Source organism: Aotus nancymaae, unplaced genomic scaffold (genome assembly GCF_030222135.1).
Source record: "Aotus nancymaae isolate 86718 unplaced genomic scaffold, 86718_ANA_hifiasm-v0.15.2.pri h1tg000002l, whole genome shotgun sequence".
Lineage (NCBI taxonomy): Eukaryota > Metazoa > Chordata > Mammalia > Primates > Aotidae > Aotus > Aotus nancymaae.
This window is the reverse complement of record NW_026988413.1, coordinates 253,829-270,908: the sequence shown is the minus strand read 5'-3', so window position 1 is coordinate 270,908 and position 17,080 is coordinate 253,829.

The following is a 17,080-nucleotide window of genomic DNA, read 5'->3' as shown; positions in this document are numbered from 1 at the left end:
AATGGCTCTCCCTGGAGAAACGGGTTAGAATCAACAAAGGGAAAGCAGGCGCTGGGCACTGAGGAAAACTTCCCTATCTCAGAATTTGGTGTCAGATCACACTGAGCAGGGAACAGTCACACTGTCTCCAAATCCAAGGCACTGTCAGCAGGGCTCTCCCACCTCCCACCACCTCCTATCCATGACTCTGAGCAGCCATTCACCCTCCCTCCATCTCCAAGTGTGATGCAAAGATTAGGCTGATGGGCTCTGTGAGCCCATGCCCCCAGCACGGGTCAGGACTTGGTGATGATGATGAGACTTTGGGACTGAAGCATAAAGGAACTCGTGAAATGGGGAGTGAGGCCAGGACATTCCCACTGAGCAGCATGAGCACAGAAATGTTAACATGTAGAAATCTATTGATGAACAGAGCTGGCAGGTGGATGGAACTGGGTTCACAAAAAAGAGTGGGAAATAGGCTGAGTGTGGTGGCTCACACCTGTCATCCCAGCACTTTGAAGGGCCAAGGTGGGCGGATCACCAGAGGTCAGGAGTTTGAGACCAACCTGGCCAACATGGCAAAACCCCATCTCAACTAAAAATACAGAAATTAGCCAGGCATGGTTTTGCATGCCTGTAGTCCCAGCTACTTGGGGGACTGAGGCAAGAGAATCTCTTGAGCCCTGGAGGCAGAGGTTGCAGTGAGCTGAGATCATGCCACTGCACTCCAGCTTGGGCCACAGAGAGAGACTCCATCTCAAAAAAAGAAAAAATAGAATGGGAAGTAAGAGGTAAAGGTAGATGTCAATTGTAGGGCCTTGGAGGGCTTCCTAAAGGGTTTGGAGTTCTTTTTATTAGAAAAAGCGAGCCAGGCAGGGTGGCTAGAAAGAGCTGGTGGTCTCAGCAAGTAGGGAGAGGCATTGTCTCACTCATGTGTGGTAAGATATACTGTTAGACTCTCTTTGGAAGTGATATGGCAACATCAGGATAAAGAATACACACATTTTCAACATATCAGTTGCACTGCTGGGAATTTGTGCCATGGATATAGGAGGGCCAATGGTTATAGGAGCAGCCATTAGGAAAATGAAGCAGGTCTATACCAATTAATTTGCAGGGATTTCCATGAGGCATTATTGAAGAAGAAAGATAAGATGCAAGGACACATTTATAATGCAATTCTATTTTTATAAAGCAAAAATGACAAAATATCTCTACATATGTATATTTAATTTTATATGTCTGTATATGTACATTGATATACATTTGTATACAATTCTGTGAACATGGATGCAATGTGGAAAGATACACATGGTTGTGAACACACTCCCTCGAGGCAGTCATAGAAAAGTGAAGCAGAGTTGAGTAGAAAAGAAGAAAAAGAGGACAAAGTTTTCATTAAGAAAACCCAGAATGCATCAAGTGGATGAGATGACAGGGAGGAAGTGTTTGCAGAACTCACATCTGATAAAGGACTGACATCTGAAATACACAAAGAACTCTTAAGACCCAACTATAAGAAAACAAACAACCCTATTAAAAATGATGTAAAGACCCTAGCAGACACTTGCTGAAGATCTAGAGATGGCAAACAAGCGCATGGAAAAGATGTACCAGATTGCATGTTCAAGGAAACACAAATTAAATCAACAATCAGCTGCCACTGTACACCCATTAGAATGGCCAAAGTCGGCTGGGCACAGTGGCTCATGCCTTTAATCCCAGCTCTTTGGGAGGCCAAGGTGGATGGATAACCTGAGGTCAGGAGTTCGAGACCAGACTGGCCAACAAGGTGAAAATCTGTCTGTACTAAAAATACAAAATTAGCTGGGCATGGTGGCACACACCTGTACTTCCAGCTACTCAGGAGGCTGAGGCAGGAGAATCGCTTGAATGCAGGAGGCAGAGGTTGTAGTGGGCCAGGATTACATCACTGCACTCCAACCCAGGCAACAGAATGAGACTTTGTCTCAAATAAATAAATAAATAAAATGACCGAAGTCTGGAACACCAAATGCAGGCAAGGTTGTGGAGCAACAGGAACTCTCATTCACTGCTGGTGGGAGTGTAAAATGCTACGGCCATTGTGGAGGACGGATTGAAGGTTTTTAAAATAAAATTTAACCTACTATATGATTACCATACGATCCAGCAATCATGCTCCTTTGTATTTACCCAAAGAGTTGAAATCTTATGTGCCCACAGAAATCTGTGCATGCACGTTTATAGCAGCTTCCTTTACAATTGCCCAAACTTAGAAGTAGCCAAGCTGTCCCTCAGTGGGTGAATGGATAACAAACTATGGTGCATCCAGACCATGGAATATTATTTGTTGCTAAAGGAGAATTGAGCTATCAAGCTATGAAAAGACATGGAGGAACCTTAAATGTATGTTACCAGGTGAAAGGAGTCAATTTGAAAAGGCCACATGTTGTATGATTCCAACTCTGTGACGTTCTGGAAAAGGCAAAACTATGGAGCCAGCAACAAGAGCAGCGGCTGCCGGAGCTGGGGGAGAGGTGGGAGGGGCAACTGGAGGCACCGCGGCGGTGAGGGATGTTGGAAGTGGCTGAGGCTGTGTGCGCAGACTGTGGGTATACAGGAAGTCTGTATCTTCCTCACTTAAAACTGGTCCAAAAATAAAGTTTATTTTTAAAACCCAGCATCATAACATAATTTGATTTATATAAACTTATATGTGTGTGCATGTGTATTGGAGGTGTCTCTGGCTGTAGAAATTATGTAACTATTTTAATTCTCAGGAGAAATAGTTGCTCACACAACTTGTGTCTTAAGCATCACACCCACACCACCTGTGTAGATTCTAAAGTCCACTTGGGCCCCCCAGCTGAGCCTGTCTCTTGGGCCTCACCCTGGCCCTTTCAGTCTCACATCCTGGGACAGAGGGCCTCGAAGGGGTGGTGGATTTGAGTTGCATTCTGCAGAGAAGCTGTTCTCTTAGCAGCAACTGTGTTTCCCCTCTTGGGTCTACAGAGCTCACATGTCAGGAACTGCCCAGGATGGTGCCCATGCAGGTCGCTGGTGGCGCTGGGGCGGCTCCTTCGTCACGGGGGACAGTGCTGAGGGCTGAGAAATGTGGCTGTGCTGCCATGGACACAGAGACCATCCCCTTCCTCCCTTCCTTTCCTGATGGTGAGTGCACGGGGTGGTTGCAAGGAAGTTGATGTGTCTCAATATAAAGGATATTCATGTTCCATTTTCTGGTCAAATTGGTGTATTAAGAATTTTTTTTTAGAGTCAAAGGAAGGCTTGGTACTACTCTTGTCCTCTTGCTGGAAATGCCACCCTCTCCTCCACAATCCTCACTGCTTACCAAGGAGGAAGACTTCTTGTTTTCAGTAGGAGAAATGTCTTAACACTTTCACGAATAGGAAACATCCACACGGAATCACGTTGGCCTTCTTGGATCTGTTTCAGTTGTACAAGCAGCTCAAATGAACACCTCAAGGCTTTGCTTTTTTTACTCAAATGATGTGTCTTCATCATTTATTTGCTGTAAGAAGACTGTGAACTAGAAGAATCTACTGATTTTCAAAGCTGTGCATTCGTTTTATTTAGTGGCTATTTTATCGAGTGTTTTCTATCTGCCGGCTTTGTGCTCAGTGATAAAGGTGGTTCTGTTGACATTTTATGGGGGGGAGGACAAGGAGGCTCTCGGGTTCCTCCTGCCCCCTCCCAGGGGCTCCCACCACGTCTCCCTGAGTCCTGGCTGCTCTCAACCCTTCCACGTCCCCAGACTTCCATCCCTTCTGCTCTGCACACCTGCTGGGTCCACAGCAGGAGGTAACTGGCGGGCAAGCCACCTGAGCTCCGCCTCCTGTCAGATTAGCGGCGCTGGTGGCATTAGATGCTCATAGCAGCTCAAGCCCTATTGTGAACTGCACATATGAGGGATCTAGGTTGTGCACTTCTTATGAGAATCTAATGCTTGATAATCTGAGGTGGAACAGTTTCATCTCAAGCCACCCCACCCTTGCCCTCAGTCTACGGAAAAATTGTCTTCCACAAAACAGGTCCCTGGTGTCAAAAAGTTTGGGGACCGCTGCTATATATAGTAAAAAACTGGCTAGCCATATGCAGAAGATTGAAACTGGAATCCTTCCTTACACCGTATAAAAAATGGATGGATTAAAGACTTAAATATAAAATCTAAAACAATAAAAACCCTAGAAAAAACCTAGGAAATGCCATTGTGAACATAGGCCTGGGCAAAGATTTCATGATGAAGATGCCAAAAGTAGTTGCAGCTATCAACGGGGTAACAGACAAACTGCAGAATGTGAGAAACACTTCAAGCTATGCATCCAACAAAGGTCTAATATTCAGCATCCATAAGAAACTTAAACAAATTAACAAGCAAAAAAACTCCATTAAAAAGGGGGCAAAGGACGGGAACAGACACTTCTCAAAAGGAGACATACAGCCAAGAAGCACATGAAGAAATGCTCTATGTCACTAACTGTTAGAGAAATGGAAATCGAAACCACAGTGAAACACCATCTCATACCAGTCAGAATGGCCATTATTAAAAAGTCAGAAAATAACAGATGCTGGAGAGGTTATAGAGAAAAGGGATGCTTATGGACTGCTGGTGTGAGTGTAAATTAGTTTAGTCATTGTGAAAAGCAATTTGGTGGTTTCTCAAAGAACTCAAAACAGAACTAGCATTCCACCCAGCAATCCCTGGGTATATACTCAAAGGAATATAAATCATTCTACCATAAAGATACATGCATGTGTATGTTAATCGCAGCACTATTCACAATACCAAAGACGTGGAATCAACCTAAATACCCATCAGTGGCAGACCAGATAAAGAAAATGTGGTATATACACCATGGGATACTATGCAGCCATAAAAAAGAACAAGATGATGTTCTTTGCAGCAGCATGGATGCAGCCAGAGGCCATTATCCTCAGCAAACTAATTCAGGAATGGAAAACCAAATACCGCATGTTCTCACTTATAGTGGGAGCTAAACATTGAGAACACATGGACACAAAGAAGGGAACAACAGACGCAGGTATCACTTGGGGTGGAGGTCGGAGGAGGGCGAGGACCGAGTGCTATGCTTATCACTTGGGTGACAAAATAATCTGTGCACCAAACCCCTGTGACACACAATTTCCCTGCATAACAAACCTACATGTGTACCACTGAACTTACAAGTTAAAAGAAAAAAAAAAGTAAGCATGCAAAATACAGAAAGTCAAAAAGGATATTAGGATTTTTTATTTTTATTTTTTGTGACAGAGTTTCGCTTTTCTTGCCCAGGCTGGAGTGCAATGGCGTGATCTCAGCTCACAGGTAACCTCTGCCTCCCAGGTTCAAGCGATTCTCCTGCCTCAGCCTCCCGAGTAGCTGGGATTTCAGGCACGCGCCACAACGCCCAGCTAATTTTTTTGTATTTTTAGTAGAGACGGGGGTTTCTCCATGTTGGTCAAGCTGGTCTTAAACTCCTGACTTCAGGTAATCCACCCACCTCGACCTCCCAAAGTGCTGGGATTACAGGTGTGAGCCACCATGCCCTGCCGAGATGTTAGGATTAAAAGAAGTTATTTTATTTATTATTGATGGAGGCATTACTTGTTATGCCAATTACAGTTTGTTATGGCTTGCATTTTCCTGGAGGCTTTGGGAGGTGGAAAACGACAACAGCAGGGCTGGAGCTACAACGTGCTGGCTCCTCCCCCTCCTACAACGTGCTGGCTCCTCCCCCTCCTACAACGTGCTGGCTCCGCCCCCTCCTACAAGGTGCTGGCTCCTCTCCCTCCTGCACTCCCCCTCCTACAACGTGCCGGCTCCGCCCCCTCCTACAAGGTGCTGGCTCCTCCCCCTCCTACAACGTGCTGGCTCCTCCCCCTCCTACAAGGTGCTGGCTCCTCCCCCTCCTACAACGTGCCGGCTCCTCCCCCTCCTACAACGTGCTGGCTCCTCTCCCTCCTACAACGTGCCGGCTCCTCCCCCTCCTACAATGTGCTGGCTCCTCCCGCTCCTACAACGTGCCGGCTCCTCCCCCTCCTACACTGTCCCTCCTACAATCCCCTTCCTACACTCGGGGCCAGTGCCAACACCACGGGCAGGAGTGGAAAGAGGCCGTGGTGAGGGCACAGTGGGTTAGAGGTGGACATGTGCTCTGGAATAAGACTTGATTAAAGCTCCGGCTTCTGTTTTCCACGCCACTCCAAGGTGAGACAAACGTAAGCTTCTTGGCAATGCCACATTTCAGGGCCTGCTGGGGACAGTGAGCAGAAACAAGGGCCAGGCGGCCCAGGGTCACTCACTACAGAATGAGGTGCTGAGGCCAGAGGGATGTGCACTGACTCCTGTGAGGAGACAGGCGGGAGGCCGTGGCAGACCCCACAATGAAGAGGACTTCCCTGGTCCACGTTCCCATCCCACGTGCTCCTCGACTGTCCTCTGCTGCTGACCACCATTCCCAGCCTCACATGAAAGCACATTCCCTTCTCAGTCCCAGGAGTGTCACTTGCCAAGGGATTGTCACGGCCTCGAGTCTTCAGCCCGAGTGCTGGAGTTGGGAACCTGACCACAGTTGACTCTTGGCAAAAATGTGATTTCCTCTGTGTCAGACACACCCTGGTGTGTACCCCACAGCCCTGGCCTCCCTGTATTTCCTCATGTGTCCCCTGGCCCTGGTCTCCCCGTCTTTCCTGGCATGTCCCCCATTGGGGGGACATCAGCACCCCTCACACCCGGCTTTGCTTCATGGGGGCTTTGCCACCTCTGGCCTTGTCCACCTGAGCCCTGTGGGTGGCTGAGACAGCTAGGGCTGTGAGAGTGGCTCTGGGGGCCTCCTGGCTGGTCAGGGTCCATAGGATCTGACCCCAGAGGGACTGGGCATGAGGAATACGGGGCCAGGGCTGCCCTACTTCTCCGCTTCCAGGGCGGGTTCCATGATGGCCTCTGCCCCCAGCAGATAAGAACTGTAGGCCCATTTTCAGAGACAGGGCTTCCACATTGCTTGTGAGTCCATTGATTGAGGGGTTGCACCCGTGGACATAGCTAGTGCAGGCCCCCGGGGTCTCCCTCCTTTGTTGGGTGCAGGCTGCTCCCACCCTCCGTTGCTCTCCCAAGCTCCAGACCTAGAGTTTCCATCACCTGCTGGAGAATTTCACTGAGTGTGGCTCACGCTGTCCAAGCTCAGTGGGTCCAGGAAGAGCCTGGCATCCTCCCAATCTTGGGCTTTTGCTCAGAAGATGGTGGATGGCGCTCCCAGCACTGCCAAATCCAAGGGAAGGAACCGTCCTCAGCTGCTTCCTGTCCCCTCACCACGCCAGGACCTGCGGCTCCGCTCTTCACACTCCCATGCCCTGGGCCCTCCTCTCTGCTGCGTGGCTGAGCCTGGGCCGCGTGGTGACCATGCAGCAGCCTTCAATTCTGTTACTCTCCTCACTTAAAATCTCCCGCAGTTCTCAGCATAAAACCCAGACTCCATGGCTGGTGAAAGAAGCTGCTCCATGAACAGGTCCTGGGCGTATTTGCATCTTTGTTTTCTACTCTAGGATCCATCGTTCAACACACAGCACCTTTCAGGAGCCAGGTGCCTCACACACAGCATGGCAGCAACATACACAGACCATCCCTGCCCCCAGGGGCGTCCCAGCCACAGGTTGAGCTTGCTGTGGTTCCCACACACTCCTGGGAGCTCCTGCTGTGGGGTCCTCCTGGGACCCCTTTCCTTCTTCCTCTGGGTAGCTCTGGCTGGTCCTTAAGACTTTCTTCTGCCCACAATTACTGGGCTCCTACCACTTTGTGCCCATTCATCTGCCACAGCACACACCTCTCAAGTATTGACTTTTGGGTCACTGGGGCAAAGCATCCCTCATGAGTGGATTTGCTGGGCCTCTGAGATTTAACTGGAAACCCGTCTTAGTGGGAATCAGAGCGGAAACATGCAAAGCGACTTTACCGACAAAATGCACTTGGACAAAAATGTAACTGTACCTTGATGAAGGGTGGATATGTGACCATCTGCCAGAAAGGCTCATCGGGCAGAGGGGTAAGGAGCAGGGCCTTGCAGCAGTTAAGCTGAGACAAAGAAGGGAGACTGGTGCCTTGTACAGTCCACAGAAGAGAGGCCACCCATCATCCATCCCCTCCACTTGGGGTCCCACGTACTGGTCCCCTCTGCCTTCCTGGGTTCACTCTGACTGGAACACAGAGCTCTGCCCACCCTTGCTGCCAGCTGCACACCCATGGCATAGCTTCTGTGTATCAGCTGCCAGCTGTGCACCCACGGCCTAGCTTCTGCATATCAGCCTCTCGTGACTTTGATTTGGGGACCTCCAGAGGAGTGTGAAGGCCAGTGGGTGAAGCTTGGAATGCAGAGTCCAGACGGAAATCCCAGTGTGGGGACTCCACCTCCAGCCTCCCCACATACGTCCACATGCCACTCTCTTCAGGGGCTTGTTTTCTGCCCAGGGCCATTTCCTACAGAGAGATAATGGGTCAGGAAGCCATGATTCCGCTCACGCTCCAAATGCTTAACATCTTTTCCTTGGCTCTTATTTGTAGCATCTAACACTATGCAGATCCTCTGAAAAATGTGCAGCCTCCGCTCTGCCTTCAAGAGGCAGCTGAGGTCCTGTCTCGGGTCACTGTGCGGGCTCCTACAAGGCCTCCAGGAGCCCCTGACGTTGAAGACACTCAGCATTTCCTCGACCAACAGAAGGTGTTTGTTTCCCCACATTTTCCTTAAGTTTTTAATGAAAAAATTTAACCCTTAAAACTTGGCTTTCTGCTAATAAAGAAAGAACAAATTCCCTAGGTATTTTAAGAAACAGTCGAAACTGCTTGCTTGGGAGTCTGAAATTCTTTCAACATATAAACATAAAAAGAGAATTATTTGGCCCAGGACCTTCAGACGGCAGGCAGGTGTGGACACTTGTCCTCTGTCTTGACAGTGGCTCCTGCTCAGGCTGGTGGCTCATCTGCACGCCCTCCGCAGCTCTCTGTGCTATGCGAGTCTCAGGGTGGAGAGACTTGGCATCTGCTTTCGTGGGTTCATGCTCTATTTCCATGCACAGGTGGAAGCAAACGAAGGGTGAGGCTGCATGGTGCTAAGACGCAGGCTCTGGGATCACAGCCCCCATGTAGGTACTGAGGAAGGAGAGCTAAGCAGAATCCTGGCACAATTAAGACCTGAAGAATATCTCAGTTTATAGTGTTACTACTCAGTGATTTACTTTTATATAATCCTTTATATAATCAGATATTAGTTTATAGAATTAGGGCTTGGAGAATATCTCAGTTTATAGCGTTATTACTCAGTTATTTCCCGTTATACAATCCTCTATATATAACCATATATTAGTTCATAGAATGAGTGCCTAAAGAATATCTTACCATCCAGTTATTTCCATATATATATATAAAACTATATCTTAGTTCATAATCGGAGGAATGCCTAGAATAGATACAGTATAGAGCATGAATTAAGGAATAAGCAGCTTATAATCGGAGGAATGCCTACAGCAGACACACTGCAGAGCATGATTCAAGGGAAAAACAGTTATACCAGGACAAGAATCCATGGCCCAGGCGGCAGCGTTCAGTATTGTAAAGATACCCACTGTATGGCAGGTTGGGGCGAGAGCCACTCCTCCCGATAAAGGAGTTGTAGGACCTTGCTCCAGTTCTTGTGGAAGGCTACCCTCAGATCGGCAATCACACCTTGGTGACTGCAAACTTTATCAGCTCTTGTTACTGTGCTGCTCGAAAAGCATTCCCCTATAGAACTCATTGGAAGCTGCCAGCAGGTGGCATAGACCCTGACAGCTCTGTCTCTGCTGTGTGACTTAAAGCATCCTGCTATAAATCTTAGTAGCTTGCCCATAGATAGAAGTATTGCACACTGAACCCTCTTCACTGTGCATGGCCCGCCTCCATGCCTCGGTGACCTAATGGGGGTGAACCCCTTACTGCACATGGCCCTTGCCCCGATGACCTAATGGGAATGGACCCCTTGCTGTGCACTGTCCACCTCCTAGCCTAGATGACCTAATGGGCGTGGACCCTTTGTTTTATTTCTCATGACCCTATCACTATCCTTAAAGATGATTTCACTCACTTCCCTGCCCCCTAACCTATACACAATAAATACACATGCTTCTGGACATTCGGGGTCTTGCCTGACTCTGCTCATAGGTGGCGTGGCCCCTCGAGCCCAGCTGCATTTTCCTTGTACTTCTGTGTCCTGTCTCTTTGTTTCTCGGATCCTGCACCTCAGTACAGCATAAGGGACACCCCGTGACCCTGTGGGCCATCAGCCCTACATAGGCCCAATGTGCCAGGCTGTCCCTAGGCTTGGCCCCATCTTCCCTCCTCAAACTGTCCCGTGCTGGCTCCTCCCCTTGGGCCTGTGAGGATAACACCTGTCCTCACTGCCAGACAGCTCCATTCTACCTGGCGTTCCTGAGCTTGTGTTTCTCATCAGCCACCAAAACCTTTTCTTGTCCTGGCTCACTATCGAGTGGATTGTTGCTAAGGTTACTGATCATTTTGCATTCCCAGATGATATTTAAGAGCCCCTCCGCTCCCCACCCAGCAGCCTCGTGAGTCACATTTTCACAGAGAACACGACTCCTGGGAAATCTCCTACTGAGCTCAAATGTCTCACTTGGGTTCTTGTTAGTTCTGATTTCCAGTCTTCGGAGGTGGTATTTTCTGATTTTTCCTTCACACAATGTATTCCTCCATTTTGCAAATATTTGTTGAGGACTTGCCATGTGACTGGCACTGTGGGCAGACACAATAAGGAAGCAAGGTGGAATTGCAGGTACCGAGAAGGTTGAAAGAACAGAGGACGGCCTGGCGATCACGACGCCATCCATGGTTAGGTCTTCTTAGAAGAGGGTGGAAATGGCTGGCTCTCTGAGCAGGGAAGAGTGCCAGTGTAGCCAAGATGCTAAGAGCCCAAACCCCTCCACAGACTGCGGGTGGAGGTGGGACCAGCTGCTTCCTCTGAGACTAGGATGAAATGCCAGCATCCACGTGGGTGCACCAGAGACAGCTGGAATCTGTGCTGGTCACGTGTGGGTTTTCTTTTCTCTCTTTAAAACATTTTTATTTTTAATTTTTGTGGGTACATAGTAGGTGCATATAGTTATGGGGTACATGAGATTCTTTGATACAGGCATGCACTGTATGCTAATAACATCATGCACAATGGGGCATCCATCCTCAAGCATTTATCTTTTGTGTTACAAACAATACAATTACACCCTTTTAGTTATTTTAAAAGAGCTAGGGTCTTGTTCTGTTGCCCAGGCTGGTCTCAAACCTCTGGGCTCAAGAAATCCTCCCACCTCGGCCTCCCGAACTGCTGGGATTACAGGTGTGAGCCACCATGTCCAGCCTCTTTATTTTCTCTCTTTCTCATTATCACGGGTAAAGGCTATAAAGTGTTGTCAGTATCACCTGCTGGTCTGTGTAGAGGAAGTAACACTCCCCAGGAAAAGGTGGCACCTGCCATTGTCCAGCTGGCTTTTAGATCATGATGGACTGGGTTTGGAATCAGTATAGCAGGGATTGCTAACCTGTAGTTTTCTCTCCTATAGCAGTGTCACCAGGTAACTTGGTTCAGAAGGTAGGAGACCATTGCCAGCCGAGACCTTGTCAGGAGGAAAATGCAGGGGTCGCTTCCCAGTGACTGCCTCTAGAACTTATCAGAGTAAAATTGTCCCTTACAGTTACTCAAATTAGCCACTTATATGAAGACACAAAATGAAAACCTGAGAGACCCCGCCAGGACCTCACTTCCTTCTCATCTCCAAATTCGTCCCTCTAGGAAGTGCAGCCAGGGAAGCTGGCGCTTGGAGCAGGCTCACCCGTCATGGAGCTGGGGACCTTGTTCACATCACCAAGGCTCTCCAGGGCTATTTATCTGTGAAATGTGGTTCTTTACTCACAGGTCTGTTCTGAGACGAGAATGACAGGATGTCTTCTGTATGCCCCAACCCTGACAGGTTTCAGCCACTCAGCAAACGCAACATCCTTCCTGGCTCAGATTCTCTAGTTTGCTTCTGAAAGGGACTGCACCTCTTGTCATATCCAAATAAGGTCTGTTTTTGTTCTTTTGATCCTGAGACTGCAGCAATTCAGTCCCATCTTCAGGCTCTACTTCTTTTTTTTTTTTTTTTTTTTTTTAAAGAGATGGGGTTTCTCCATGTTGGCCAGGCTGGTCTCGAACTTCTGACCTCAGGTGATACGCCCACCTCGGCCTCCCAAGGTGCTGGGATTACAGGCGTGAGCCACCACGCCCAGCCAGGCTCTACTTCTAACTAGAGTTCTCTTGCTATTTCCATTCCACCTGCAGTTCCTTCTTCCTCTGGTCTTGAACCCCTCAAAGTCATCCATGAGAGTTGGAATCAACTTCCAAACTCCTGTTAATGTTCATATTTTGTCCTCTTCCCATGAATCACAAGTGTTCTCAATGGCATCTAGGGTGGTGATTCCTTTCCAGGAGGTTTTTGACTTACTTTGCCTAGATCCATCAGAGGAATCACTGTCTGTGGCAACTATTGTATTACAAAATGTATTTATTAAATAATAAGACTTGAAAGCTGAAATTTCTCCATGATCTCTGGGCTGCAGAATGGATGAGGTGTCAGCAGTCATGAAAACAACATTCATCTCGTACATCTGCATCAGAGCTCCTGGGTAATGAGCAGTAACATTTTGAAAGAAATCTTTTTAGGTAATGAGCAGTAATATTTAGAAAGAAATCTTTTCTGAGCAGTATATCTCAACAGTGGGCTTAAAATAATAGGCAGAGTAAGTTTGACATCATTCTTAAGGGCCCAAGCGTTTTTGGTAAATGAGCACAGCCTTCAACTTCAAGTCAGCAGCTGCATTGGCCCCTAATGAGAGAGTCAGCATGATTTTGAAGCTTTGAAACCAGCATTGGCTCCTCTTCCTCAGCTACGAAAGTCCTAGATGGCATCTTCTTACAACAGAAGGCTGTTTTGTCTACATGGAAGATCTGTTGTTTAGTGCAGCCACCTTTCCTGATGAGCTTAGCTGGATCTTCCAGGGAGCTGCTGCAGCTTCTCTGTCAGCACTCATTGCTGCACCTGTGCTTCATGGTCTGCAGGTGACTTTTCCCTTAAGCTTCATGAACCAACCCCTTGGCGGGGTTCTTGATGGAGGGAGAGAGGGACACCTGCTCTTTTCGTTCATACTCCTGCTTTAAAATATGCACACATTCTAGTATTTAAAAAATTACTACTTTTGTTTTGAAGAGATTTGAATCACCAAATAAAATTTAAAGCAAATATAGAGGAAAAGCTAGTCAGAGGCTTATGACTCCGAGGCCAGTACTGACAGGTTCTGTTCATGGCTCCCATGTCCCGTTCAACAAGATGACCAGGAGGACTGGAACAGACACCAGCAGTGAGGAAACCAGGTTCTGCTTTTTAAAGTTTTATTTATTTCTTCTTTTCCACAGGTCTATTGAGGAGTAGATAGTTAAAAAACTTTGAAATAATTTCAGATTTACAAAAAAGTTGCAGAAAGAGTAGAGAGCTCATGCGCACCCTTCACCCAGCTTCCTAGAATGTTAACACCTTGCAGAACCGTTGTATGATCATCAAATCTAGAAGCCGTACTGGTTCCACATTATTAACAGAATGATACACCTGTTTGAATGGCGCCGGTTTTTCTAGGAATCCCCATCCTCGCCAAGGAGCCAGTCCTAAGCCTCATGTTGTCATCATGTCTTGATTCCTTGGTCTTGCCTTGTGTTAATGACCTTGGTGCTTTTGAAAAGTACTGGTCTGGTGTTTTGCAGGTGTCTGTTTGGGTTTGCCTTATGTTTTTTCATGCATAGACTAAATCAGTGTCCTTTAAAGCATCCTCCAGAGGCAACACTGCTTCTTCCCACACGGAGCCCGTGCTCCTCTGTCTGTCTGGGCCCCACGTGGGCGAGCACATAGCTCCTTTGCAGTTCAAACAAGGCTTCAGTGACGCATCCCTGCATGCGCATTTCTGTGTTCTCGGAGGTATGTTTTCTGGTGTATTCTGAGAAGTGGGGGATTGCTGGGTCAAAGGCGAGTGTGCGTAGTTGTATCAGGTGTTGGCAAAGCCCCGGCTGAAGGGTGGTCCCAGTTCTGACTCCCACCAGTGCTGGTCTCCTCAACTTCACCACAAGAAGGTGTCATCATACTTCAAAAAACATGACTGAGGAGCATTTTAATGTCTTGTTTGCCTTCGCCTATGGTTCTATTGGGGTTTTTCTGGCCCTTTGATCCTCCATTTTTAAGAATTCTTGATATGTTAGGTATATTAGTTCTTTATCTGTGGGATGTGTTGTGACTGTTTTTTTCTGGTTTGTCAATTGCATTTTAACTTTGTCTATGGTGTTTTTAGTAATGTTTTAGCCATTCAGTTAAACATTTTTTGTAGGCAAATCTGTAAATATTTTCTTTCATGCCCTTGGATTTTGACCATACTTAGCAATCATTTCCCATTATTAAAGAGGAATTCACCCACATTTCTCCTGGGACTTGAACGATTTCTTTTTTTACATTTGGGTCTCTAATTCATTTGAAGTTTCTTCCTGAATAGGGTGGGAATCTAATTTAGTTTTGCACCTGGCTAACTAGTTTGTTGTTCCTGCACTGGTTATGAAGGAGTTGAGCTTAAGGGTGAGGTGCCCACTTTGTCACTTCAGAAGTAGCATTTTCACTTGGAATATGTTAGTTAGCATGTGCCTTGCTAAAATATGTAGGGCTCTACACCAAAAAAGTCAATCTTACCATATGATAGTTTAAAAAGTATTAAAAATCAATTTTCAGAACTCTCTTTCTATATATATTTTTCACTTAGCTCATTTTTTTTTACTGTACTTTAAGTTCTGGGGTACATGTGAAGATCATGCAGGACTGTTGCATGTTTAATAAATGGTGTTGGGAAAACTGGCTAGCCATGTGCAGAAAGCAAAAACTGGACCCCTTTCTGACACCTTACACTAAAATTAATTCTAGATGGATTAAAGACTTAAACATAAGACCTAACCCATAAAAACCCTAGAAGAAAACCTAGGCAAAACCATTCAGGACATAGGCATAGGCAAGAACTTAATGACTGAAACATCAAAAACAATGGCAACAAAAGCCAAAACAGACAAATGGGACCTAATTAAATTCCAGAGCTTCTGTACAGCAAGAGAAACAATCATTAGAGTGAACTGGCAACCCCAGAAGGGGAAAAAATTTTTTTGCAATCTACCCATCTGACAAAGGGCTAATATCCAGAATCTACAAAGAACTAAAACAGATTTACAAGAAAAAAACAAACCCATTCAAAAGTGGGCAAAGGATATGAACAGATGCTTTTCAAAAGAAGACATTTATGCAGCCAACAAACATATGAAAAAATGCTCATCACCACTGGTCATTAGAGAAATGCAAATCAAAACCACATTGAGATACTATCTCATGCCAGTTAGAATGGCGATCATTAAAAGATCTGGAGACAAAAGATGCTGGAGGACCTAGAAATAGAAATTCCATTTGACCCAGCAATCTCATTACTAGGTATATACCCAAAGGATTACATATCGTTCTGTTATAAAGATACATGCACATGTATGTTCACTGCGGCACTGTTTACGATAGCAAAGACCTGGAACCAACACAAATGCCCATCAATGATAGACTGGACAAGGAAAATGTGGCACATATACACCATGGGATACTATGCAGCCATAGAATATGATGAGTTCGTGTCCTTTGTAGGGACATGGATGAATCTGGAAACCATCATTCTCAGCAAACTGACACAAGAACAAAAAATCAAACATCACATGTTCTCAGTCATAGGCAGGTGTTGAACAATGAGAACACACGGACACAGAGAGGGGAGCATCACACACTGGGGTCTGTTGGGGGTTGCTAGGGCAGCGACAACAGAGTGTGGGGAGGTTGGGGAGGGATAACATGGGGAGAAATGACAGCAGAACAATATATTTTTAAAAGCACGTTAAAGCTTCCACAAAAATATCCAGATTGCGCGTGTTGGGGAGTGAACTGAATTGTTAGCTGTGTGTGATTATCTCTGCAGAGTGGCACTGTAAGCACTTGCATGTCTTATTAAAATTTTTATGTTGTTTTAATTAAAAATGCAATGCACGGCCGGGCATGGTGACTCACGCCTGTAATCTCAGCACTTTGGGAGGCCGAGGTGGGAGGATCACTTGAGATCAGGAGTTCGAGACCAGCTTAAGCAACATGGTGAAACCTCATCTCTACTAAAAATACAAAAATTAGCTGGGTGTCATGGTGGATGTCTGTAATCCCAGTTGCTTGGGAGGCTGAGGCATGAGAATCACTTGAACCCAGGAGGTGGAGGTTGCAGTGAGCCAAGATTGCGCCACTGCACTCCAGCCTGGGCAACAGAGTGAGACCCTGTCTCAAAAAAAAAAAAAAAAAAAAAAAAAAGCATTGGAAGTAAACATAGACAAGTAAGCTAAAACCTAACTAAGGGCAGGAACCAAGACATAATTGGATCCATGGAGATGGTGTCACCGTCTGTCCCCAGGGTCTGAGCTGAGTCATTTCTTTCCCACCCTTCATTGTGCATTCGCATAAATCCCTCCAAGCCTCTCATCTCCACTACCCTGTGGCACGGATGAGAATCTGGCTGGAGTAGCAAGAGTTGTAGCAAGATGTGGAATCATTTTTCCGGTGTGTGGCGTCCACAGGCCTTAGTGGTTGCAGGCTGAAACTAGGTTTGGTCTTGGGACCTGTGTGTTTTTAGGTGTGGTTATCTGGGCTTTTTTAAAATGAAGGTTGACGTAGGTGACTGAAGTCTGTTTCCATCCACAAAGAGACCTCCTGTCCTGTGGACATCAAGAAAGGACTTAAAAAACCCAAGTAACCAGTGAAGAGTCTGTGCTGATTTGGGGGCAGGAGGAAGAGCTGAGGGCTGCCTGTGCTCCTTCCCGGCAGGGTCCGTGTTCCTGCTGGGGGAACCCAGTGCGGAGGAGTTGCACATTTTCCCGTGTGTATTCTCTTTCACAAATCAACCCGAGCAATTGTGATCATATTTTCACCC